The sequence below is a fragment of the Heliangelus exortis genome, chromosome 5, assembly GCF_036169615.1.
Source record: "Heliangelus exortis chromosome 5, bHelExo1.hap1, whole genome shotgun sequence".
In the NCBI taxonomy this organism is placed as follows: Eukaryota; Metazoa; Chordata; class Aves; order Apodiformes; family Trochilidae; genus Heliangelus; species Heliangelus exortis.
The window spans coordinates 25,576,530-25,603,855 of record NC_092426.1 but is presented as its reverse complement, the minus strand read 5'-3'; positions in this window follow the sequence as shown (position 1 = coordinate 25,603,855).

The window sequence follows — 27,326 nt, the reverse complement described above, 5'->3', positions numbered from 1 at the left end:
GAAAAAAAGAAAAAAAAAAAGAAAAAAAATCACTAAAAATCAAAGAGGATAAAGCTAGATTTTATTAATGCTTGTGAAATGAAGAAAAGAAGCTGTGAAGATGTAGGTTAAGAATGCTAATCCAAATACTACAACAAACTTGCCACCATCCTAAATTCTCAGCTACCCCAACTCATTGTCATATTGAGCATTTTTATGCACATTATCAAAGCTGAATAATGGACCTGCAACATTAACCACTATAGAAAGTGTGCATTTTTTCTTGATTAATGCACACTGGAAGAGGTCAGCTTTTGTACATTAATCATTTAAAATGCACTTTATATTTTCATTTTTGTACTCTACAATGTTACAGTGAAACTCTTCACTCACATTATATCCCACCTAGGCTGCTGATTCTTTTAAATGTGTACTTTCTTTCCCCAGACTGGCAATGTGTAAGTTGTTGGTGTCACGTGGCTAGACATTTTGCCTTGCACACTGAAGGACAGAAGCATTTGCCAGTGTAAAGACAAGGCAAAAAGCCTTCACCTCACAACTGAAGGAAAAAAATGTCAAATGCAATTTTGGTGATGCAGACATCCACACACCGTGGTTCACTCTACAAAGGGCGCAGCCATCGGCTATTCTGCCTGCGTAAGCGCTGAAAAAAAGGCCTAGAACGAGAGTGTTTGGTCTCTGGAAGAGCAGGGAGAAGCTGTGCTGCAGGAGATGCCACCCTGAGGTACCCATTGCTGTGTGCTGGCTCTGGGGGGGCTGCTGCAGGTGTAAGGAGGGGCTGGGTCACGGCAGGGTTGGGGGGCTGGAGCCTTCTCACTCACTGCTCACGTGGTCTCTGCATAATTCCTTCATTCACTGGTTTTCTTTAGGATGCCTCCCACACCTGAGACAAGGAAAAGCGTTCCATATTCCATATTTGATTTCCTTATTGCTGGGTACACAGTTTCTAAGAACACAAATGGCAGCATGTAAAACCAAGACAGCTTTGGGTGTCCAAAACTTTCCTTCTCCGTATGTCCACTTGGAAATTAAAGCTATTGGGCTAGTTCATTCAGGATCAGATTTTGGTTTCCTTACTATTGTGGAGCAAAACTCTGATCAGTTGCACACCTTTTTCCAACAGAAGATACACGCAGATGAAATAAGAGCCCTGGCTTCCCAGGCTGACAAAAAAGAAACACAAACACACACAATAAATGTACAGGCATGTATATGCAGTTGTGACTCAGTGTACCAGCCCAATGGCTTAATAACTTGAAATCTGGCTCTTTGAGCTTCTGAGCAGTTGAGGTTTCCCACTTCCCAGGCTCCAAACACTGAGTTTGATGTGTCTCCAACACACAGGGGGTAGAGAGGAGCAGAGGTTAGCAGTGCTGCTTTCAGCTCTGCTTGCATGTTCCAGTTGGCAATGCATCTTGTTTATGAGGTAGCTAAGGATACAGATGCCAACCAAGAGGAAAATGGAATTGAAATGGAGATTGGAAGAATGAGCAGAATAAATAGAAGAATAATGTGCCTGTTCTAAACAAGTGTTAACCAGTATTAACTAAAGCAACTAAATCCAAGGAGCTTGAGGGGGGCAATTCTGAGCTGTTATAAAGGCTTTCTAAATCTCAACCATTCTGCCTGTGTGTTGCACCAGAGCACAGATGTGATGGTCAAAATGTACAGACTTCTTCAGGGCTCCAGTTCAACAAATTTGTGCATTAAAGAAAATGACAGAAAAGCTGTTTCATGGAGGGTGTTCACAGTGATGCTATTGCATCGGTTTAGCTCAGTGGAATTTATTTTGTAAATTACTATTTCCAGCAACTTTAAGAAACAGAAACAACTGCTGGAAAGGGTTGAATCCTCTGGAAAGGGGCTCTTAGGAGTTAGCCTGCTTGCTATTTGTTTAATATCTGCAGGAAAAACTATTTGCCATGCAGGAAGTTGGGCAAACTTTATCAAGTTATCTCATCAAATAACCTATCTTGTGCTTTGCCACTGTAATTTCTTTAATTTCATTTTAGGGATGGGGGAGGAGGGTAGAAAGGCTGGATGTGCATTTTCAACTAATTTAATGAACTATCATCTATCCAGCAAATTTACTGAGGAGCCTACAGAAATCTGGACACATGGAATGTCACCAGAGCTGCAGGTGCTCAGGTAAGATCAAATCATTTATAAAACATGCAGATGCACGCACAAAGACACACAGAGCTGCTGCCTCTGAAAACCAGTTGGGCTTTCAGACTGGGCAGCATAATACCTATGTACATATGCATAACAAAGGTCCTTTCTTCCCCTCTTCCACCTATTCCTTCCTCTTTTCATCAGGAGTGAGTACTGGATGCTGTTTTTATAAAACATATCCAATCACATCAGTGCTTTTTTTCACCAAAAAACAGCACCTTTGAAAGCAGTAGGTCTCAAGGTAAGCCAAGGATGCAGAGTTCTGCTTTTAATTCTAATGGACCTGAATCAGGATAGATATTTGTTCCAGATCCTACATTCATCAGGAGAGAGTGGAAGAGCAGCTTTTATCTCCATAACCACCGTGGTGTGGGTTTTTCAGCAAAACAAAAGCCCACTGTAGTTCAGATCCATTTCATGTAAATAACTACATTTCCACAAGTATTACCCTCTAGATGTAAAACCAGGGAGCTTAGTGACTCTGATCCAAAGCCATACAAATGAAGTCAGTAAATGAGAGTAGGAAGTAAAAAATTTTCCCATCTTGTAGGAATTGTGTAGACCAGATGCAATGCAAACAAGGGATCATTATATAGACACCAACAGTATAACGAATACAGACTTAATGCCCAAGCAAAAAGATCACCAGGATCCAGTAAAGTCTTATGGGAAGTCAGTGAGAGAAGGCTTGCAGTGCTTTGCAGATAGAGGACTTCACTGCCCAGCACTTTGTGTCTAATTAACTTTCACTGACTCTAGAGACGTGGAAAGTATTGAGATTACCTTTCCCATTACAAGTTTTTCTGAGACAAAGAACCCTTGTCTTGTTTATAATGTGAAGGGAATGTAATATTTTCTTGCAAAAGGGATAGAATCAGTGTTTCCTCTTGGTTTAAAAGCATTCACAGATTTATAGTGGAAATGACAGGAACAGGATGTATTAACCGTATGACCCCAGCAGAATGAGTCTACACCCTTGATTGATATAAAAGTTTATCTGTGTCCTCTGCATAGCCCCAAAGGGTCGAGCCTTGGTTCTGTTCAAATCAATGAGAGCTTGACTAATGACTTGAACGGCTCCAGGAACAGGACCAAAGTTTTGAGCCAATACTCATAAGCAAATAACAAAGCAGAGCCTATAGCACGAGCTGCAGACACGAGTGAGGCTAAACAGTGCAGTGCATCATGTTTCCTTTTTAACCCTCTACCACACCACTCACACACAAAGAGGGCAGCTCTTTTTTGTTTAATTAAAAAGTATTTTCTAGATTTCCTGAACTGCATGGTCCTTCTATAGACTACTGTCTTTAGAAGAGGTGGGGAGGCAGAGGCAGAGGAGGACTGAGAGGACTTTTTACACATGCTCTGTGGGATTGGTTTTGGCTTCCTGGGTCTTTAATATGACAGCAAAGGATTCCATTGTGGAAACTCTGCAGGACATAGAAGTTTGTATTTTCTTGAACTACCAGCAGTGCTACCTGATGGCAGCACCGATTCCACCAGTTCAGATTTCCCAGACCCTCTTTGAATATAATATATTCATAATAATAAATCACATCAAAATAATACAAAAGATGGGCAAGTTCAGCACATTGTAAAGAGGTGAGAATTCACTGAAAGCACTTGAAAATTTCTGTTCAGTACTGTGGATCTCTGAGCCCTCTTAGCATCCTTTGTGGTCATTCCTGTATCTCAGTTAAAATTTCATTTCTTTGTTCCAGCCAGTTCCCTGCTTTATTACAGCATGTAAGACAGTGTTTTGCAGGGCAGTGATAAAAGCTGATTTCAGTTTTGGAAATCCAGTCTCCTTAGCAAATAGAAAGAACCAGGATTCTCCAAAGTTGTACTTTGGGTTGCTAAATGCTGTGGTCCCTTCCCACAGGAAGGACCCAGGGATATTCGACTTACAGGGTGAGACCAGTTCCTGAGAACATACCTTCCACTTATTGCTCACTGGCATGTAAAACAAGCTCTGATTTTTTGCCCTCTTTCCCACTTAAAAGGAAAGGCCCCTGCTGCTCTGTATCCTTTTGCTTCTGCCATGAGACCCGCAGCTGAGGGAACTGCCTTGGCCCCCCCTCAGTTCCTAGATAATTTTCTTCAATGAGCATTACCTGAAATTTCCAGTGGTACTGCTATGTGTCATTCACATCCCATGAGGCTGTAGCTTCGTGCCTCCGTATTTTCTATATGGCATGATTTTTCCTCTTTTTTTCTACCGCCTTTGCTTGTGGCTTTTCCCATCCTTTTTAGCTTCACAGTGTCTTCAGACACACCCCCCTGGGTGCGTAGCACTTCCCCAGTATGATCTATAACCATTACTGCCACTCCCTGCCCCTTGTTACCAAGCCAATTTTATATCCAATCGAGTATTTTACCATGAGTCCCACACTTGCTAACCTTATAAATTAATCTGTTATGTGGCACTGTATTGAGAGCCTTTTCAAGTCCAAGTAAATTATGTCTCTTTCTTCACCCCTGTCCACTCTCATTGTCACTTCCTCAGAGAAATGAATCAAGATTGTTAAGCATGACCTCCCTTTTGTAAATCCATGCTGACTATCTCTAACCAATCTATATTAGATTGGTATTAAATCAAGACACAGACTCAAAGGGGGCCTGCCATACAAATGCAACCTATGGTTGTTTCTTGTGGAGATGAGAGATGGGAGTCACTGATACACTGAAGTTAACAGTACTAGGTCTGATGGTTTTCCAATAACTTATTAATGGTCAGATCCCTCCCCAGGATGACAACCAGAACTCCTCCAGAGAAAACAAAAGCTTTTACCTGCATTTTCCTAGCATGTTTCTATTGCAGAAGTGACTGTGATATCTAAGGATGAGGCGAGAACTGAGTTCTGCTTTTATTAATCTATGATGAACTAAAAATCATAAAGACATTGGAAAAACCTCATTTTCAAATAGTGTGTTGTCCTATGGCATCTATAAAGAGCTGTGTTGGCATTGCCTAAGGCACATGTCAAAAGACAGCACAGGGTCTTGCTTCATGTACGAGCACAGCCAAAGGATACAAAGAGTGTGCCCCACCTTGGCCAAAGTGCTGGAGAGCTGCAACAATTTTCCCAATATCCTTTACAGAAGCTTAAAGGATAAGGGAAGGTAAAGAAAGAGAAAGGAAGGGAGAAATAGCTGTTTAGTCCAGGTTCCTCAGGAAATGATCAGACTGACATTAAGACAGTCAGTATCTTGCTTGCCCTGAAGCATGTGTATTCTCTGAATACATGTCACTACTGACTGATGCCAGAGAAGCAAATTTTTCCATGAAGATTTACAATAGCAAACATGGGCTCAGGGACCAAAAGGTGCATCTGAATAAATCACACACTGTCTCCCTTGCTTGCTGGATTATGAAGACGACAGCCTGCACAAACAGGGTGAGTAAAAAAAGCTCTTAGAAGGGGATTCTGGCAGTAGTTTAAGACATATTTTGCTAGCTTTTCTATTTCTGTGACTGGAAACATCTCCCTCAATGCTGTGAGCTTAATTGAGGTCCCTTCAGTTTGAGTGGGGAAAAAAAGATGGATCCCAACCATCTGTCTTGAGCTTGTTTGACAAATTACACTACAAGCATGCTGAGATCCAGAGCAGGTCAAAGATATCCCTTGGGAAAATAACTTTTGGCCTCCTGCCTCATAGCACACCCAAACTGCACAGAATGAGCCTTCCAATATGTGCCCTATGGAGCCTCATTTCTTATATCCTATATATGGACATTTGGTTCCCCCACGCCTTCAAATCAGCAATGGGATAGCCCATGCATGGTGGGAGAGATGGTGTTCTGAGAGAGTTCAGCCCAGTCAGTGCAGCACTTAGATATTCTGGCAAACATCCACTGAAACAAAGGAAAGAGGCCCCCAGACCAGCTTGGCTTGATTTCAAAGCCTTGACCCTGGAACAGCCAGTATGGACATGTTCAAAAAATACCGTGCAAAAAGAGTAGGTCAGTACAGAGAAGCATAACTTAAAGATAAGGGTTATAAGTGTATAAAAAAATAGTTGGAGTATGTCTCCCCTGTTCAGAAGAAAAAAATTGCTCAAGTGTTTTATGATGAAAGAGTTTTGAAGATGAAGTAAAATTATCATATATTTCTTAGGCAAAAAAACCCTGACAATAAAAAAAAAAAATTTTAAAAAGCATTCAAGTTGCTAGAGTTACCACATTGCTGGTATCTGCAGCTAAAACATGTACTCCTGTCACTGGCATAAAGATACATCACACCTGTATAGAGTCCCACAGTCAAAGAAATATGATTTAATATCAGTGCATAATATGAAGTTATACATACAATCCAAGTTACCAAACATCTTTAAGGAATCAGCTATTGGATAGGCATATATTCTAGAAATTCCTGTCAGACAGCAAGTTATATAACATGCCCTCCAAGAAGAAATTGTATACATATTTTCCTGAGCAAATCTGATCACAGGTGACAGATCAGATGAGGATAAACATCCCTTCTGACCCCATGGAAACAGCGATTTTGCTCACACTAGTAAGAAACCTGCTCTATAAGTGTGCAATTTTTAGAGTTAAGGATTAGACAAATGAGGAATAATAAAAGGTGAATAAAAAAAAAGTGAAACAAAACCAGCAGAAAAATTATGTCATCACTGTAAGTTTCTGCCTATTCTTTCAAGAATATTTTTGAGAGCAAATGGTGAATTTTCTGAAGGATCTAAAGTTTGTGGGTTTTTAGTTACGTTGGCTCTATTTTTTCCTGCAGCAGGTGAGTTGTACCTACAGGAATCAGAAGTGCGATTCAGAGGAAGCACTGGTAGGAGGAGAGGGTGGGGACTGACATTTGAAATAGGAGCTGCCCTTGTCTTTCAGCATTTGTCAGGTGTCTGCAGAGCACCTGACTTCATGGCTCGTGTGTCTCCCTGCACTGAAACTGAACTGGGTCCCCACCATGAGCAGGGGCTGATGCCACCCGGGCAGCCCAAACACGGAGTGGCAGAGGCACAGCAGGGCAAGAGGGGACATGGGACCCCAGCACAGAGATGCCCCTGGCAGCCATCACCATCTGCATGCTGTCCCTCCTGCTGTCAGGGAGGTTCTGACCCTGCTGGGTGTGGGCACAGCACAGACTCTCAAGTTGCTTAGAGTATTAAAACTCAAGACTGGAAAGCACTCCATGAAAATGCTTTTTCCAAACCCCACAAATAATGACTTCACCAGTAGCTTAATATCAGACTCAAAAAAAAAAAAAAAAAAAAAACCCAAAAGAATACAAAGCTCAAAAATTCTTCCACTGCTTTAATGGCATTGTCCTGAGGTGTGCAACGCCTCAAGTGTACACTACTTCAGCTTTGTGGTGGTACAATGCGACACAGACTTTGCCATCTAGCTATGCACTTGTTCCCATTAATTAAATTAATCTCGTTAATCAATTAATTACTGATACTGGTAAGAGGTTTTTTTTAAACTGAATTAAGTCACCGCAATATTTTAGACTCTTACTTAGACCATGGATACGAACCTTCTTTCCCCACAGAGGTTTTCTGTGACACTGCTGCATATGGAAAGATATCTCCCTGGAGTCCACACATCGCCCTTAAAAGTGTGAAACCCCAACTGCCTCTTTTGAGAGATTCTTGCTTCAGCTTAAAATTTTCTCCTCTGCTGTTTTGTCCACGTCTGAAAGAAGAAAAAACATTGAAGAGAATGATAAGTAAATGGGTCCAAGAAAACAATCACTTCTAATGAACGAGAAATGCATAGGGATAGTAGTAATGATACTTAGTAATGATACTGCTGCTATTAGCAGAAAGTAAGCCTTAGCATCAGTAGTAGTGCTCTACTGTAGTAGTAGTATAGCATCTACCAATAGTAATGACAGTACTGGAGATGAACTAGTTGAGGCCTTAGCAAGATAAATTCAAGTTACTGCTGGATTTTTCCTGTGCTCATGGAAGTGTGCTCAACTGGAAACAGCTGCATCCAGCTTCCTTAACCCTGTGCTTGCTTCTACCCTTTTGGGTCATTGATAGACTCATTTTTCATTTGCATACAAGATTACAAACTGTCAGAGGTTAGCAAAGTAGGCAATTTGGAGGCTTCATTTTGGAATATTATTTGTCTGTTGACCTTGTAATACTATCACTTAGTAACTGCATATGACACCAGCATTTAATACTCTGTCTGGGCTGACAGATATAATTCAAGGCAAAAATCAGTAATTGTCCAAGGACTTGATCTCCAGGAAGACTGAGTGCCTCTTTATGCTGTGCCCAAACTAATGCTGCCTAAGGAAATCTACATGAGCAATTAGAAGGGGTTCATCATAGTGGGTCACTGGCTATTAAAATGATCTTTTAATTTGCCACAGTGGGAACTGGAAACCTTGTCAGGGTCATGCAAGTTTTCCTTTAGTTGTCTACACTGGCTGAAAAATGCTGTGATGTTCTAAGTCAGAAATAATATTTTCTTTGATGAAATGGGTAGGTCTGGGGGCCTGCAAGGAAATCCTCTGCTCCATACTATGAGAAAAAATTACAGACCAGGGCTCAAGAGTACCAAAATGCCTATCACTACCTCAACACAGTTTGATGATGATGATGATTATGATGATTATACTAATATAGAATTTTAAAACAGGCTTATTCATAAATATTAGCTAGAACTGAAATCTGATTAGATCTTCATACACATCCCATCTGTATACTTCATAACCCTCTTCCCAGAAATAAAGGTGAGTGGCATGTGCTCAGTGAAGCTGACCCATACAGTGAAATGGTTCATGAGAAATGACGATATATGATGAGAATACAAAACTTGATAATAGGTTTATTTATTGATTGAAAATAAAATTCATGAACTGTGAAGTTGAAAACTGCGCCAGAGGGAACTGGTCCAAGAGGACATTAGAAAAAGGGGGAGAGGGGGAGGAGGGAGAGAGAGCACGTCTGTGTGTGTGTGTGTATTACACATAAACTAAGTTAAAGGTTGCCTAAAGGCTTCTGATTCCACAAGCAGAGCCTCTGAGGATAGGAACTGAAAGCCTTTAATGCTACTAAGGCTTTGTCAGTAAGATATTTGCATATTTTGCCTACAAACCCAAAATGCTGTATTAATTCATTTTTATTTACCTTTCTGCCATTTCCAAAAGAAACCTTGCAGGAAGCTATTAATGACACAGCTTCATAAGAGATAATTTTCAGAGAAGCTTTGCAGGTAGTGACTGAAGGGGAAAAAAAATGTGTGTCAAATTTAGGTTATTAACAACATAATCCTTAAACAGACGGTATCTCAAAGACTAATTCATCTTCAAATTTGACTGTAAAAGCTGCGTGATCCTTCTCTCTGTGTGCATGTGAATTTATATTGCATGTCTTTTTTTTAATTCATGTTTACTAGAAAAGGAAGCAGGAGAGTTTTGAAGCACCAGGCCGGAGGCTGGAAAACACAATATCATATACATGCTATTGCACCTTCCATTCAAACACCAGTCCCTTTCTCCACAGTCCACCAGCAAAACCACTGGGTGAGAAGCTTTCTCTCACAGCAGTACCATGACCCTTTTCCAGCAGCAGCTGCCTGGGAAGGGCTCTTTGGGCAGGGTGGGCTGGTGGGGAGCTCTCTGCAAGACACCCCTGGTCCCCAGCAAGGAACAGCCTCAAGATTTTTCTCAGAGAGCAGCTGCCCTCTCTGGCATCACATGGGGAATCTGGATTTCCACAACTCACTGCAAGCCAAATCATGCTGGTATCTGAGGTGTTGCCTGGGTTCCACCACACAAAACTGGACCTGGCATGCCCGATTTGTCCACATCTCACAGCAGTAGGCATTTAGCACAAGAGTGCTGTATTTTGTTATAAATTAATAATACTTTATGTTTAGTTTAGTGCCAGGTTCTCAGTAGACAAACCTTAGGACAAACTGAATGAGAAGCAATTGCTCTGAAACCTGTGGCAGCAAGAAAGCAGGAGTCCCATTTAATAAATTTTAACAGCGTGATTTGTTAATCACAATACTGCAAGAAAATTCTCAACCTTGTCCTCATTTATGTATAAAGTAACAAAACCTGTGTGTCCTCCCATACTGAGAGAAGTAAAATCCCTTTTTCTCATGTGATCTTACAATATCCAGTGCAAGCTTCTTTTAAACTTTCCTATTGTTGGAGGTACGTTTTTCCTCCTTTTACTCCTATCCTTTTAAGATACATAATTTATTAGAGGTTTCCTCTTCCTTCCTGTATTTTTGTGCTCTGGGTTCTCTATTTATAGTCTTGCTAATGTCAAAATTATCTCTGAGGAAAAACACAGAGAGTCATATACATAACCAACTCTATACAGCAGCCCTTGTCCCTGCTCATGCTGCATAGACCTGGTCTCCCATTGCATCACTTGTTAGGCTGCCATGTACATCGTGTCCCTGTGTACAGGGGGTGTCACGTCCATGCCCTCCAACCCATCAATGGAGCTCAGAGCTGAATAAAAAAAATGCTTATGTACATGAACCATATGAGGCACCAGGCAACCAGACCCCACTGCTCAGAGATAGACAGCAAGAAGCAACACATTCTTTACTATCCTTCCAACACCTCCTCGGCCAGTGCCTAATGGAAGACAGTGAGATTTTGTGCAGCTTTGAGACTCCTTCAAGGGGAAAAAGTGCCACCTGGTCATGCCCTGGCTCCTCCATCCCATGCTCACCAATTGCACCAAAGTGGGTCTGCACCCAGCCTCTCATTTCTGTTAGGAAAAATACTTGACCCATCTTGTCCTGGAGGAAGACAAAACCCCTCTGTTCTTCTCAGAGCAATGATTCCCAGCAGCAATCCCACTGAAATCAATAGCACTCCTCCAACAAGTCCCCACACCAGAGTGTCTCAAGCTTGACCCTGCTGCAGTGGATACCCCTGGAGCCCATTACAAGATGAGAAGCTGAAATGTTCTTCAAAGAGAGCCCTGGCCATAGGGGGTGTCTGCCAGCCCCATGTGGCACAGCCTGGGGAGCCAGATGGGGAGGGTGAAAGACAGCAATGGCAGCAGCCAGAAATGCTGGGTGGAAAAGCCTCGGTTTCTACTGGAGCATTATGTGTAGTTGAGGCAGGATTTTGTAGCTCTGTACAAAAATGCTACAGTGCATTGCAGTTATGTTTGCTCTTTGCAGAAACATTGCATCTGGGAAACAGCAAGGTCAACTCTCGCCAGTAGCTATTGCTGGAGAAGCAGCCCTGTGACACCATTAACCAGGCCACTGCCACAGCTAATTAACAGCAAACCCCAAAGATGTTTTTTAGATCATGACCGAGAGAGATAGTAGAGAAAGCAAGAAATGGAGATTTCTGGGTAGGGCACATCAAGCTGGGACATCTCCTATAACAATTAATATGGGGGAAGGAAAAAACAGAAAGCTCAGGAATGTATGAGTGTCAACCACTTCTTCCTCCAATTACAAGTGCTTGAAATATCTTTGAAACCCAGCAGCAGCTCTGGGCAACTGCCCCCTGCCCCATGGTGGGCTGTCCCAGGGACATGGTGGGGGAAAGGGCCACAGCAGTGAAATCAGGTGTGCAGAAAGGGGCTTCCCCAGTGCTCTGCATGGGTAACATGAGAAAAAGTGTCTTTGTGCTGATGTTTGTGTCCTATAATTCTACTAGGACAATTATTTTATAATCTTTCAATGTATTTTCAAACTAAAGTTCAGAGCTGACAGTAGATCAGCTATATAGCTAAATTATTTAAATGCTTAAGTCTTTTCTAACAAACAAAAAAAAGAGAGGAGTTTAGGTATTTCAGCTTTAACATCCCGTTATAAGTTTTCCCCCTTCCTTCAAAAATGTCTGCAAACCAAACAAATTTATATAGTGAAACATTCAGGGCCAGAAATTGTTTCTCTTTGCTGCTCCTCAGGAGTCATTACCAAGTTTGATCCTTACTTGCTAGCCTATAAAACAAGCAAGCCACAGGCAGAGGTCTGTCTGGTCCAGGTAGGGATTGGTGCTACATGTCCACACAGCCTGGTTGGTTGGAGCAGCTGGGACCACTCAGGCCAGACAAGGTGTGGGTTGGGCTCTGGAGCTGTCAATCTCCAGACACGTGGTGAGGTTGGCCTGGAAGATTATTTATCTACCTCAGACACCAAGTCAGTGGTGGCAAATCCCATCCTCCACCCTCACATCCTCCATGGATTGCATGAGAGAGTTTGCAGCATCCAGCAGGACCAGGATGCATCTCTGAAGATGATGAGCCTGGCACATGGCACCCTGTGAGCCACATCTGTCACTTAAAGCCTTGGAAATAAACAGAATGTGTCTCTGCTGCTCCTGTGTTGTCTCTTGTTCACAGCCATTTTCATTTGGGTCAGTGGCCTCCAAATTTGCCTTATATTTTGCCTTATAATAGTTTGTGTACCATTTTCTCACTGAAATGTATACACTCTGAGCAACCAAACTACCTGTGGGGTTTTCTGGGGGAGGGGGCATGTTTTGGGTTTTGTTTTTTTGTTGTTTTTCTGATCTTGTCAAAGAGGTATGGCACAATATTCACTAAAGATTTGACACCTTCAGTTCAGGCACTGTTAAGCCATATGCTGTAGTAGAAACAACTAGAAAGCTTTCTGGCCTATGCAGAGCCAGAAAAAAAAAAAAAAAGATGGCCAAATACTTAAAAGTGCTCTTTTTCGATGGACAGACTTTTAGTTGAAATCATAGAAGTTGAAGTCATGGTGACTCCTTTGTGTTCCATTGCAACGTGGTTTTATGACATTCTCTAATGTTCTGTCTCTTCAGAAGGAGAAAGAATTCAATATATAGAGAAAAAAGTATGTATTTTGCTTGCAAACACAAGCACAGATGAACAGATACAACCATGAACAACCAACCATTTGCTAAAAATCTGGCCTCTTCCACCTGCAAAACCTCACTGGAAAAGAAAGAAAACCTCATTTTGCTACAATAATTGCTAAAATAACTACTTAAACTGCTACTGAATTTATTATATCAAATTGCTTTATTTAGCTCTGTTAATTATTTTTAAGGGAGTAGTAGTAAGAAGTGGAAGAATCGCATGCAAATGTGGTATCTAAAGAGCAGTCATCATAGTGGAAATGCATTAACTATTCATAAATGGTCAAGTTAAACTTACTTTGTGTAATAGAGTAAAACATAAGCCATTTCAGGCAAGTTCTCCTGCTCCTGATAAGACATATTTTAAATAGATCTGATATCCTAATTATAATAATTTCCCTCTGGGTAACAACGTTAGATGTTATTGAGGTTAACATCTCCCTTTACGTTATTTCCTTTCTCTTTATAATATGAAAAAAAAATTAGAATTGAAATGTATTCACACTCACACTTGTAAGAGCTTTGGAAGTTACGTGGCAAGGTTTTTGGAGACCTTTTCTCCCTTCAGGTTTCCCTAGCAGACACATTTGCCAGCAGTTCCCTGGTAGTGGTTCCTTTCAGAAGATCAGCTGCATTAATTTAACTGCTCCACTGTGATTTGTAGTTAACAGAGACTAAACCTGGGATAAAAGGAGCTTGATGACTGATTCTGCCTTTTGCCATCATCTGCTTGGTCTGAAGATAATGGTGGCAACACTGACAATGTGGGAAAAAAAAAAAAAAGAGAAATACTGGAATATTGGTGGCTCAGCTGGTGCCTGCTTTGGAGGCAGAGGGGTATGAGACCTGCAGAATGTCAGTGCTCTGGCATGTGCTAGGATTTGAACGTGCCTGCCCTGAGGTGGGATCCTTGAGTGTGTACCTGTGCACAAGTCCCTGTATCCCCCTTTTTGTTGCCTGCTGCTGCCCTGTGCCCCAAGCAGCTCCGGGAAGCCCTTTCCTACTGGGAAAGGGACTTCTTAAAGATAATATTAATTATATTGTGAGATACACAATAACGAAGATCAAAGAGAAGTCTTTCCTCTACAATTTTTTTTTTTCCCATTCAGGCTTTCTAACTATCAGGCAAGCAAAGGGCATTATTCAGCTCCTGCACAGGAAAGAAAAACACGTGGCTAAAGTACAGCAGACTTAGTACTTTGGCTGAAACACAAAACACCTCAATGCACACGTAAGCACCATTTAAAAAAAAAAAAAACAAACAAAAAAACCACATATCAATCTGCAAATGATTTCAAAAGTGTCAATTTGCTCAGGAGGGGCTGTGCTGGAAATAATGGGGCAGGCTGGGACATTGCTTGGCTTGTGGTCAGAGGCACGTTCCATGTCCCCTGATGGGCACCTGAGGTGGATCCACCTCATCCAATGAGACAGGAGACTGCATCAGAGACACCCTGCAAAGTCCCATACACCGTGAAGAACCCACATATTTGTCTCTCCACTGGCTGCAGCTCCAAAAGAAGCTGAAAGAGGGAGGTAAAATACCTTGTGACTGCATGGAGATGGGTGCTAGTACAATCGTTTAACACCACAGGAAGTAAAATGCATCACACGAAGAAAAAGCTAGCTAAACATAGCAAAAAAAAAATCTTTTAATAAATATATTAGGGCATCTCAGATTCATCACTGTGATCTATAAATTATGAGCTATTGCCTAACACAGCTTGTACCACTTGGTGGCAACACTTTCATGTTTGATTTATTGAACCTTTCTCATAATCTTTCTGGTACTTGAAAGAACAAGTGTAGGCCCAGATTTCTGTAATTAATTACCATAGAGAATAAAAATAAAATCGTGGATGGTTTTGCTGCTACTTTATGTCCAGGAGTCATAATAAATAGTTTATAAGAGCATTTTGCGTTAGGTCCTGAAGCATTTCTAATAAGAAATGTTCACATGCCACAGAGGCGTCACCGAGCAGCCTAGTACAGCAAGCTCATCTTAAATATTGGCATAAAATGATTTCTTCCAGTGTGAAAACAGAACCATGAAAAAAAGTGTTGACCAGCTGCTCGCAGAGCATCATGAGCTCTGGAAAGACAGGGTAGATGGCTAGGACTGTGCAAGGCTCTCCATTGCAAATGTGTTTTAAGATCACAGGTACACATCTGAATAGCAGCCAAGCTGCAGTTTTTCATGGTGCACAATCAGCAGCCATGCCATTGCCTTTGCTTGCTGTTTTATTTTGATCTGCAGGATTTATTTTTCAAGCAAAGGTCATGCAGTGTCCCCACCTGCTCACTTTTGGGCCCCCACTAAACCTGAGAAGTAATGTCACTGCTGTCAATAAATCCCAAAACTGCAGGGTGTGAGAGAGAAATCTCATTTGCTACAAGTGAAAGAGGGAAAGTCAACAAACACAACACCATTAACCCCCAAAATTCAGTTTGTGGTAGCCTGTCCTGCCACATGTCATGACAGTAACGCCACCCAAAGCTATTCAGGGACAGAAAGGATGGCTGTGGGAACAACCCAAGAGTGGTACTAAGAAGAGGAATGCTTCTGGGTCTCTGATCACTGCTGTGGGCAGATTCTGGGTAGGAAAAGTCCACAGTGTAGGTGAAGTCCATGTGCTGCAATAGCCTGCAGGAATGGTCTCTAGCCCAGGCCACCATAACCAGAGACAGCACAGAGACAAGGCAAAAGGGGATTTACCTGTTCCCTACCTGCAGGAGACAGAGCATAAATTTAATAGCACTAGGTGCTGGAAATCACTGACTGACACAAGAAATGGAGACACCATTTGAGCCTTACAACCAGAGGGGAGAAGTCTCCTAGATATTCTCTTGCCCTTGGTGCCTGCTCCATGTGGTGACGCTGGCCAAAGTGCAGGGCACATTGGGACAACAGCAGGGCCCATCCCCTCCAAATATCTGAGCAAGCTTGAAGAGGATGTGCCATCTGCAGAGGCTGGGCAAGCCCCCACTTCATCTAGTGCCTTTCTACATCTTCTGGCTATGATTTGCTGACAAGGGGAATGAAAGGAAGCTGAGTCTCCAACAGTTTTCATGTGCTCCCTGGGCACATTTGCAGAGACTAAGCAAAGGAAATACAGTAACAATAAGGGGGGGGGGGGAATGTTTTGCTTATGATATTGATATATTTATAGCAGAAAGTATACTCTAGGTCCCAACCTTATATAAAATCTTGAAGGACTGCCAATTTTACAAGAGAAAGAAAAGTTTGCGAGAACTGCACATCATATTTAATATTAATAAACAACACATCTAGGCTTAAGTACTGGTACTGGTATTCCAAGTTCTTGAATTTATGATCACACTAGTTAACTCAAGTTCTTTTAGATGTGTTGAAAGAATTAATGACTCTACTGAGCTTTTTCTTAAAATATACTTGGAAATCAAACACTTGTGCAAAGGGGGAGAGTGGTGTAATGTTCAACCAAGGTAGCAAATCCTGACTGTCAGATGGACAGACACACCTTCTCTTTAATCAGGACATGAGCTGGGGGAGGGAGTGGAATATTTCTTCATCATCCACCAGCAATATTCCCACTTGTAACAAATGACTGAAGATAAACTAAAACTCAGCACTTCCTAGAAAAGAGAGATTCCAACCAGCTGCATGGCTGCTCTGGATAGAAAATAATGAAGGATGTGGTCCCTGCTCTAAATCTGTTCTTAGGTCTACCTTGATGTTAGGTTCAAGGTGATACAATGCTCAGAATTACAATTCCTGAATTTGAGATGGCAAAAAGAGGAAAATTCACAGTTTTAGGCTCTAGAGCAAAAGTTTTGGGCATCAAATTATGGGATGAATGTAACCTGTGTGAATTACCAGACAGGAAGCAGGGACAAGAGGAGCTACCACCATCTCATTGCTGAAGGGGAAAAAAAAAAAAAAGTGGGTTCAGCTCTTTGCTGAGTGGGGAGAAGCAAGCTGTTGCTTGGCACAGAGGAGTGCCAGGATGCAGGGTCCTCCTGGGGTAGCTGATGACCGTGCCTGACCTGCTGCCCAGTGCATCCAGCATGGGCACCTGCAAGTGTGTTGGGCCAGAAAGAAGGCAGCAAGGAAGGACAACTGTTTGTTACATTTTTGGGCTGATTTTCATTCCTTGGAAAGAGCAGTTTTTGTCTAGTCCTGTGTCAATGAGTGTTAGAGGGACCTATAACCATTCACTGGAATAGGAGAACCCCAAACCCTTCCATGGAGTACCTTGACCACTTAAGCTCTAATTCACACTTCATTACCATGACACAGGACACACCATTAGTCTGGTCAGTCTCTACTCACTGTTCCAACAACAACAACAAAAAAAACCAAACAAAACAAAAAACCACAACCAACCAAAAAAAAAAAAAAAAAAAAAAAAAAACCAAAAACACAACCAAAGAAAAACCCACACTTTTAACTACATCACTCCTGGCAGATGTTGCACCAGCCTTATCTCTGGTGATGTCATCTCCACAGCCTCTTCAGGCACTCCAGAGGTTCAGTGTCCCAGCCATAAGGAAGCCCTTCTTAGCAGCTGAGCAGCAACTTCCTTGCTGCACTATCACATTGTTCTCTGTACCTTTGATGGATAACACAGAAATAAACTTGTTCCTTATTCTTTGCAGTAACCTTTTCTGCAATTTAAGATAATTAGTCTGCTTTCACTCCCTCCTTCACTTCTGTCCCAACTCTCCTTATCCTTGAAAGAAACAGTCCCTGGTCTTTAGGCTTGTCCTTAGAGGTCATGTTTTCTAGTGTTTCTAGTGGGGTTTTCTTCCATGTTTTTTTTCCAGTGGACTGATAGAACATTTTTTCCCACATCTTTCTTGATAACAGCTAAGCCACAATATTCCAGTTCAGATAAATTTCCTCTTGAATCCATAAAATATATTTCCTCAGAAATGAAAGGGCTTCAATGGATTTACAACAAAGGTCACACTCCCTTGTCACAAGGACACCCTGTGCACCCTAATACTCAGGATCCTGTCCTGGTGGATGAATGAAACCAGTTTGAAACTCCTTGGGTGAGCCTGGTGTCAGACCTTTGGCATCCTGCCTCCATTCACTGACAGTCAAGGACTGGAGAAATGTAGAAGGTAGAAGTTGCAGCTCCTCTCCCTCCTGCTACGGTCCACATGGGACCCAGGTCCAGAAGAATCATGTCTGCACTGTTAAGACTAAGGTAGCTCTTGACCAACTAGAAGGAGACATGCTGGTGCTCTGGGAAATTCACTTATAGATATATAGATGACTGTGATGGTAGGCAGGAGGATGGGAAGCTCCAGATGAAGATCTCTAGCATGTGGTATAGCACTTGGGCATCCTGAGCCACGTGTATGCCACTTGGTTACTACAGCTTAATAACCTGAGCTGCTCAACTGGTGGAGTCTCAGAGTCCTCCATCTCCCCAGCCCTGGGAAGGATTCACACCCAAGCACTGCATTTATATGATGTCACCATGGATCACAGCACCAGCTTGGCTCCAGCCCTGTTATGTCCATGCATTGGGACTGCAGCACAGGCAGCTAAAAATAAAGTCATCAGCCTCTACCAAATCAAGGAAAGATATTGCAGGTTAGGAACAACAGAGTGGGTGCTGAGTAGAGAGGGAAATAAAACATTTGAAGAAAGAGAAATCAAAACAACTTTCTGTATTAACACTTGTTTTCAAACTAAAACATAATTATCCTGTTGCAAGCCTTGGCTACAGAGGAAAATTTCTTGTTGAGAACTAATTAAAGAATTAGACAGTGTTTAGCTTCTCATAGATAAAGGAGCATAAGCTTTGAAACAGAAGTGTTTGCAGTGAGCTTTTGGAAACCCTCTGAAGGCAACTAAGCTTAAGTCTGTTAAGCCTCTTCCTTCCCTTATTAAGTATCTGTTCAGATGCCTCTCTTTTTTTCTTCCTTTCTTTTTTAATTCTTATAAGAGGAGCCCCTGGTATCTCTTAACAACAGGCACTTTCCCCTTTGATGAAGTATGGGGTGAGGTACTACAGCACATCACAGTGATGAGCACAGGGCGTTCATTGAACCACAGTAAAGGTGCAACAGATTTGTGTCCCACTGGCATGAAGTCCAGTGTCTGGTAAATAAAGAGCAACTCACTGTCACCACATGCCACAGCATCACTCTGAGGGTGCATTCTGGCCAGATCTTTCCCAGGCACAGCTCCCTTACCTGTCATGCCTGGATCAGCACTGTGTTCCAGCACTCTGGGTGTTGTAGGGGATGCCTACTGCGGATCCTGAGGTGGTAAGGACTCCTGTGGCTCCCTAATAAGATTTGCCTCCTGAGTCATTTTAGCACCGAACAGGCTCTTAAAACACTCCCCTGGCTCCATCTCACTCTCCCTGGTACTCCTCAATCTGCTCACCTCCTCCCTGAGCTCCATTACTCCATCCTGCAACACTCTCACCCGGCAGAGCAGATCATCACCCTGCTCACATGGGACACAGCCCTGATCCTGATCCTGATCGCTGCTGTCCCCAGCTGCCACGGAAAGGCTGTGGCATTCCCAACACTCTGGGATCTGGATAGCCACATCGTCCTGCAGAGGCACCCTCTGAGTACTCACATGTATTTGGATGGGTGCTGGGAACACAGCCTTCTTCCTCCGAGTAGCCACCATCGCTCCTGGGGTACAGCGCAGCTCCCGGGGTCCCTTCCCGTACAACCTTCCCTGGTTCCCACTCTGCGCCGCGCTCCAGCCCCTCACGCTGCTCCAGGGCGTTTAACGCCCCCGCGCCTTGCCTGGCCACGCCCCTCGCCGCTCCTGATTGGCTGAGCCACCGAACTTCCGGGTTTCTTCCCGAGGTTCTGGGCTCAGGGAGCGTCCTGGGCTTCGGACCCCCCCGGTACCGCTCCATCTCACAGTCAGCCCATGGGTCTATCTCGTGTTTTTTCTCTCTCCCACTGCCTCTGCTGGTCGCCAAGCCAGTCATCAGGAGACTTTACAGTACCACGACAGGGACATGCCGAGCACCCTTGGGTGCTTTGCGTGTGCTTAGAAATAGCACCATCGGCAGGTTAATCATGCCTGAGTTTTGGTCCAAATATGAAGTGTCAGTATCTTTATATTTTTTATTTTTCCTTTATGTTCATTGTTATTGTTCTTTTTTCTTTTTCCTTTCAGATTAAACATGGAAGTGTTAGGCAGTTTCCATAGATTTCAGAAGTTTTCATGGTTGTCCTCAAGTTTCCACAGTGATGCTCTTTCCTTATCTCTGGAGTTAGGTCTGGCCAGCCCTTTGGCCGTAGGCTTAGAAGGCCTCTCCAGATGCTTGGAGCAGCTGTGGCACATGCAGGACACTGCCTGAGGCTGCTGAAGCTCATCTTGGGCCATTTGCCTCATCAGGACTGCACACTGGGCACATCCCCAATGCCTCAGCAGCTGATGGTGAGGGGTGGGTGGTGACAGGTAGATGGGCAAAGGTCTTGAGTCTCAGGTAAGGGCATTAAGCTCATTGGGAATAAAACACATGTGTTGTGACAGTCAGCCTCTGTAATACAGCTCCAGGGCTGATCTTTGCCCCATGGAGGCATTTGATGAGAGATGAGGTGCAGCTGAGTTGAACAAATCCAGAGACAGCAGCAGTGCAGTAGCCCTGATAGCACCCATTTTGTTTTCCCCTTTGCATTCTCCTGGCTGACATGCAGTGAGGCCACGATGCAAAACAGCTGGCAGGGGACTGGGAAGGAGGACTGGGGACTGATCTGCTCTACTGCAGTGCTGCAGGCCAGCCCAAGCCTGCTCCCTCGTGAGAATGGGGCTACCGAGGGTTAGTTATATCATGAGCAGATACTATTCTTCTATGGTTTATCATTCTACATTTTTCTAACTGCCTCTCCTTCAGTTTACTTAAGGAAAAAAAAAAAAAAAAAAAAAAAGACAGCTTGAAAGGTGCAAAGATGCATCTTTCAGAATCAGTAAATATTTTAATTTAGATCTATTCCTATGTCAGTCCTGGCATGGGAAATCAGTCCCTTCTATTCAATAGAAAGTGCAACACATCTTTTTCCCAGTAAGAGTAATAAGAGAAAGATGCCGAGGTTAGCTGGGCCATAACAAAGGGTTGATGGTAACATTGCTGCTATGTAACTATTCTGATTTCACAAGATGCACTGTGTGGCTTCATTTCACAGACCTTTAAAAAAGGAAAAAATCTGGTTTACATTACCAACACAAGTTGGTAGCAGAGAGACTTTTAGTTTTCTCAAATTTCCCCTGGAAATCAGACTTTCCTCTAGCTGTACAGGGAAACACACACAGGTACCTGCTGGGACCAGCAGAGCCTCAGGTGCTTTTCTCTTCCCCCTTTCCCCAGGTAGCAGCTGCTGAGTCCTGGTTACAGCAGAGCTGCAGCTGCTCTCCTGTGCCCTCATCAGAGCAAGCGAGTGGCAGTAGTGGCAGTAATGTCACCTTTCATGAACTTTCATCTCTTGATGTCCTCTGCCAGGGAAGGGATGGCCCAGCCTGAGGACAGGGTGCTGCTGACCTCCGTGCGGGTCCCCACGTTGGCATGAGGCTTGGCACTGGTTGATCTCCTCAGGGATAACCTGGGCTTGGATTCAAAAGCAGCTTTGCTCCACCAGTTCATCCCTGAGGCTGTCCCAGCCAGGGCAGCAGCCAGGGTGGTGGCAGTGGAGCTTGAGGGAGAGCCTCACTCTGCAGAAAGAGAGTGAAAATAGAACTGGGACAAGACCAGTTTGTTGTAGAAGGTAGAACAGGAGTTACAGCCCAGGATAGCCTGGGAAATTGGGTGGTTGTGCAGTTTACCCTGTGAGGGTGGCAATCTGTCCAGACAGAAGGATACTCGGAGGAGTCTTTTGTCTCACCCAGCCTACTGTAAAGCTCACAAGCACCGGTGATGCTGTCACCATCCCACATACCCAGGTCCAGAATGTGTCCGTGCTCACAGCAAAACAAGGTGGGAGAATGAGGGGAGTAAGATCCTCCTCCCAGACCCAGCTGCAAGGAAAGCAGCCCTTGTCTGTTCCCCTATGCACCACCATCCCACTATCTTTTTTTCTGCTTCCATGTACTAGAGGAATTTGAATCTTCAAGTTCTCACAGGATTCTGTCATTACAGCGCCCGAGGCTGCAATGCTCATAGGTCACACCCTCAGTTCCTGGAGCAGTTTCTTCCTTAAACACTCAAACCTGAGAGACACACACTTCTGAATTAATGATTGAAGATGGGGCAAAAGGCCCCCTTCTTGCAAAATTTGTAATCCTCAGACAGGTGTTGCTCTGACATTTAGCTTCAATACTTTTGCCAGGGCATGTTTTTTACTGCTGTGCTGCTGGCTCATCCCCCACATACCTCCCAAATTTACCTGGGTAATGCTCTGTTCTGAGAAAGAAGCCTTGATGGAGGATGGTTCTGTTCCCTCTGCCCAGCATCCTGACCAGAGCTTGGAATTCAATCCCCTTTGCCAGCAGCAGAGGCAAAGTCTGTGGAGAGGGGGTTGTTGCTGCATGTTGTAACCCCCAAATGCACAAATGGTTATGTCCCTAAGCTCAGCTTATTTCATCAGACTCCCCAGCAGATCCCTGCGCTCTTCCACACTGGCAGGATGATGGGTCTGGTCACAGCACATGCAGGAAGAGGCCAGCAGCCCCTGCCCACAGGCTGATGGGCAAACTTATCCATCAAACATTGGTGCCCAGACTTCTGCCCTGTGGCCATTTCTTGGGTATCCTGTGTCTGCTCTCACCTAGTGCTGTCATATACCCTCCTGATAGCTAAGCAGCCCACCACAGCACCACCACCAGCTCTGTAGGGCAAAGAGGGCTTCAAATAGCTTTTACCACCTCTTCTGAGTAGTGCTGTCCCTTCTGCTGCTGCTTTGCTAAACTGAGGGATGATTTCTCACCTGAGAAATCTTCTATGCTACATACAGAATTACAGTGTTGAAAAGATTATGTGGCTGCAATGCTTCCTAGATCATGGGGCATCAGGGACCAGGAAAATGCTCTAAGTCCATAGTTCTGGAAGTAACTGCTGGATCAGAGTGGCAAGGCTTATAAGGAGAAATAGTATTTTGTGATTAATCAGACTGAGACAGTTAGGAAAAAAGGGAGACATCAAGGCACAGAAACCCTTGTTTAAATGCACTGGGCCTACTGTTTGGAGATCTCTTTCCCCCCTAAGTGCTCTAGTTGTAACCTCTGCTCTGATTTTGCTATTCTGATGTGTTTTAGCACAAGACACGCAACAGACATGAGCTGAGAAAAATGCCAGAACTGAAGGAGGTAAGAACAGCTGCATGAAATCATAAGTGAACTTCAGAGCTCTAGCAGCTTGTGCTACGGGGTCATTTCCATGCTTCTCACCAGCCACCCATAGAGGAGACTTAAGACAGCCAAATTAACACCTTCCCAAAGCTTTGGGTCTAGGGAGCCACACTCTGACTCCTCTCCTGCTAAACCAGTCTCCAGGGTGTTCACTAATATCAGGGACCACAAAGTCCTCCTCTCTCACCTCTACCTGGAAGATTTACCACTTTGGGTGTCCAGCAAAGGAGACCTGCATGCTGGCACTGACTGAGTTTGCCACTACATGAGAAGTGCTGTTGACTGCAGCTGGCCTAATGCAGTTTATTTAGCATCTCCAGCATTGTTCAAACAAGCACACGTGCAGATGGAATTATCCCCTCTTTCCATAAGACCAATTAAATAAACAAAAAAACAAAAAAAACTTCCATCTACATCTTGTGAAAGAGAATGGGAGTTTTACCAAATCTGAAGTGGAAGTACTCCACAGAGACAAAATTATGTGGGAAAGGGGAATCAGTTTTTACTAACCTCTCTTCCACTGTCATGCTTCTTTGTAATTTTCAGTGCAACCTCTGGTATCAGATGCATTCTCAAGAGTCATGGGAATCGTTTATGCAAGTATATTTAGCCATATCCCTTTGGGTAGGTGGGGGCGGAAAGAGACCCCTAAATAGCTGTAAGATAACACTTACTGCAAGCATATTTGCTTAGAGAAAGTTTAGTCAGAGTTCAGAGAAAAGAAAAGTCCTTGGCAGATGGATGGCCAATGGCCAGCTTCTTCTCAGGCTGTCCCTCCAAACCCTTACTCAGCGAGGAGCATGCTCAGAAAAGAAACCCCTATGCTTTCCTTTGGTCTACTTCATGTGCTCTAAGCACTCCTCAGTATAAAAGAAATGCTTAAAGAAGTGAAATTTATCTAGAATTTTCTCCCTTCTTTACAAAAAAAAAAAAAAAAAAAAAAAAAGTGTCAAATCCAAGCCCTCCACTATTAAAAAAAAGTGTCTTTTATATGTGGGGGAATTCCCACTGTTCACAATATTACAAAAGAATCAAAAAAGTTCACAGCATTTCAGCAGACGAGTGAAAATGTCCTGGCTCTCATTCAACTGCAGTGAGTGGGAGTGGGGAGAAGCCTCCCCCACAGCTGCAAGAGAAAACTGTGGGACTCGGGCTGGAAAAGTAGCAGGGGGAGGATGTGAGTGCAGTTAAAAATAAAACTTATCAGATGACAACTGAATTGTGAGAACGTTATCTGGTTCAACAGGAGTGTGAAAACAAATAGGCATTTTAAGATGAGGGCCTTGAGCAAGGTAAATAACTTCAAAATAGCAGGAAGTGACCAAGGAAACATACCAAAGTGATGGCAACAGAGCTCCCCCCAACAGCAGTGGCCAAAGATTGGGGTGCTGCCCCCCTTCACCCAGCTGTGTGGCACTGCACCCACCTGACACAACCCTGACCATGGGAAGACACAGGACTGAAAAGATTAGCACAGGACAACGCTGAACACGACCCAGTGTTTATTGACTCCTGCCATGTACGCAACAGGAACACAAAATTTGGTATATGGTAACACACTGCAGGGGGTTCTGTATCAATCCCATGCAAAGTGCCAGCATTGTTGACCAGCATACAACCTGACAGGAGAAGATGTAGCCATAACTCATCTGCAGAGTTAAAGTAGAGCTACTTATTTGCCTGCAAATAGATAGGTTTGCTTCTAGATGCAAGCTGTGCTGGAGCCAGCTATTTCGCAACAACGACAACAAATACATGTAATATATCCCAACATTTAAAAAAATGCAATAGAAGAGGTCTAGAACTGGCTAAAGAGACAAAGAAAAAAAGAGTGGGTCTTTTTGGACACAACTTTGCAGAGGCCATTCCTCATAGACCCAGCAATCAAGAGAAAATAAGATCTATTAGAGGTTACTTTGCTCAAAAGGCCAGTGGTTGCTGGTTTAAGAATAAAAATAGACTCTTGATTTTCAAGACTGTTTCCTGGCCCTTTGCCTCCCTGCACAGCAGAAACCACCTGTTGGAAATTGTGGCTTAGTGACTGCAGATTTTTCCAGTGCAACTCCACTTGAAAAGACAACCATATTTTTTTTAAACATCCATTAAAAACTTGCATGATGCACAGGTGGCACATAACATCTTCACAAATATGAGTGATGAAGGCACTTTACTTACAGGTTGAAAAAATACAACAAAACTTTTGGAGGATTAAACACCTGATAGAAAACATTCTTGTTCTCAACTGGACAACAAGGACTATTTAGCCATATATGTTTCAAACAGTGTTGTGAAGACAAAACATAAGGTAAGATTCTCCTTGAAATGCTGTTCCTACTGTAGCAGCCTGCTTTCCCCACAGTTCTGCAGACAATTTCATTCTTGCAAAGCAGTTTGCAACAAGTTCAGAAACAGGCGAGAGAAATCTGTGTAGATAACATCAAGCCTGTTGATTCCTACATGACCAACACCCTACCACCTCCTCAGTTAAACTCCAGCATCTTAAAGATCATCCCACTGGAAATGGGGTAAATGTCTGGAACATAAGACTGAGGAGCTGGTTTCAAATTTCTGTGCCAACAACTTTTTTGTACTCAATTATCTCTTAATTAAAAAAAAACCAATGTTCTTTGCCATGGAATTGCTCTCTCCTCTATCTAGATCAGGTAGACACTGCCTAAAAATGAAAACGTACTTTATTTACAGTAGATGCATCTACAGTAGACGCTTCATCTACCACACACGTTGCTGATCACTGCAGAAGCCAGGTGGTAACAACAGTGGTAACTGAAGTACCTTTCATTTTCAACCTTTATACAAAGTCCTTCCCCTCCTACCCCATAATTTTTCCACTATTCTAGGCTTCAGTGAGATGTGTACTAACATCTCTTTCTAGTGCATTTTTTTTTTAAGGTTACAGTTTCTAAAGGCAAAGCAAGACTTGCTTTGCTGTCTTTTAGCTGTCTTTGACCCCTTTGAAGTCCTGTAGGAGTTTCAAATTTACATACCATTATTAACTTTGCATAGCAATACAACAGCAGGAGTTCCTCCCCGTCCCTTTTAAAATAATAATCCTGTGCCCTCCCCTTTTTCAACACCTACCATCTTTCAGAGGATTACCTCTCACTCTCACGGAAGAGCCCTCTCCACATTAACATTAAAGAAGGAGAATTTCAAGTTGTAAGTTTCCTTCAAGTCTATGTTGTACTACTTAAAAGCAACTGTAGACTTACGTTTTTCTTAATATCAAAGGACATTTATCAGATTACCTTCTTTTAACCTTGAGTTCTAGGAATATTTGCCACACATGTTCCCTCATATTCCTCTCTTAAGGTGCACAGTGGTCAGGCTGAACAAAGTCCAGCCCTGTAAGACCACAGACGGATCTCTGGGAGAAGCCAGAGAGAACAAGGGGATTCTTAGCATTTACATTCAGAGTTTGAGGACTAACTGAAGGATCTAAAGGGTTTGGGGTTTTTTTCCTTTTGGTTTGTTTGTTTGGTTGTTGTTGGTTTTGTTTGGGTTTTTTTTCTTGTTTCTTTTTTCTTTTTTTTTTTAAGAGATAGAACTGCTAAAAAAACACCCTTCCATTTCTATGACCATTATTTATGTTATGAAAGCTGTTTCTTTCCTGTCCTATGCAGCTGTTACCCTTCTGCCACTTATATTTAGTAGCTGTGATTGCATGTTACCTTTTCATTCCCCAGCTCAAGTGCAGAGCTGGCCTGCAGACCCGTCAGCAGCAAGAGAGCCTGGCACAGCATGGTGAAGAGATGCTGACAAACCACCTTCACCACTGCTGGCAGCTGGCACAGGAAAATATGGGACAATGAAGAGGACAGCTGTTTGAAAAACTTAGTAGGGTCTGACATACACACGGAAAACATGAAACAAAAATGAATGCAAGTTGAGTGTATTAGGTTGAAAACAATCAGTGTGAGTGATAAATACATCCACCATCAGCTCCCACCTTCATTAAGAGCTATTCTGAATTGCATAGTAAGTGCTGGTTGTAGAAGCTTAGG